This window comes from Aplysia californica, unplaced genomic scaffold (genome assembly GCF_000002075.1).
Source record: "Aplysia californica isolate F4 #8 unplaced genomic scaffold, AplCal3.0 scaffold00550, whole genome shotgun sequence".
Lineage (NCBI taxonomy): Eukaryota > Metazoa > Mollusca > Gastropoda > Aplysiida > Aplysiidae > Aplysia > Aplysia californica.
Genome location: NW_004797820.1, coordinates 298,136 through 299,295, shown reverse-complemented (window position 1 = coordinate 299,295; position 1,160 = coordinate 298,136).

Here is a 1,160-nt window from a genome sequence, read left to right as displayed (position 1 = left end):
TTATTATTTTTATTACTAGTAAAAGCACCCGTTCTACGAACGGAATAATAATGAAGCAGTATTAGGAAAGTTAAGAAGAAGAAAAAGACTGAAAACAGGGAAGAAACAAAACATAAATATTTTACCTTGAACTTATCCATGTAGCACCCCCTCTTGACTACCTCTATGGGTAAGACTTCTTCCCCCTCTTCGAAGGCGTGGCATTTTCTCCTAAAGTTCCAGCTCAATCACTTTCAAAAAAAAGAGTTGGGCCTACATGCCAATTGTTGCTTTCTAGAAGAATCTAATCTAGATTCTAGATCTAGCAAAGACAAAGGCCACAAATTATTGAAAGAAGGAGCCTTGGCCCATAGATAGATCTAAGTTTAGAAATCCATATTTTTAACAACCGACAGGCGCCACAGATGGCGCAGATTTCTAGATCTATTCACAGCAGGAAAAATCCACTTTCAAGAATACTTTCATGATTCTTGATCTCGATCTAGATTTACCGACAGCCTAGTTCTAGACTCTAGATCTATTAACAGCAGGAAAAAATCCATGTTCAATATTTTCATCCTTCTTGATCTCGATCTAAGATTCACATACAGATCTAGCCTAGATCTAAATCTAGATCTTAGAATCTATGATGCACAGCAAGAAAAATCCACGTTCAATATTCAATAGGGTATCACAAAATATCCTTGTCCTTTGGCGTGCGCGCTAAATCCACTGCAGGAGAAATCTACTTTCAATACTTTCATGACTCTTTATCTTGATCTAGATTAGATATTAGATCTAGACATAGATCTACACACGAACACACTGAACACAAAATGTCCTTCGGCGCACTTCTGCGTGCGCACTAAATCCACTGCAGAAGAAATCTACTTTCAATACTTTCATGATTAAAAAAAAAATGATCTAGATATTAGATCTAGACATACACACACATGCGACTACACGTAGGGCGTAAACCGGGCTACGATTGACTGAACCTTTGACTTTGACCCATGAATACATTAAATAGGCCTACGGTAGGTTACTCTCTTCCTTTCTCTCTCTGTCTCTCTCTCCCCCTCTGTCTCTGTCTCTGTCTCTGTCTGTCTGTCTGTCTGTCTGTCTCTCTCTCTCTGTCTCTCTCTCCCCCTCTGTCTCTGTCTCTGTCTGTCTGTCTGTCT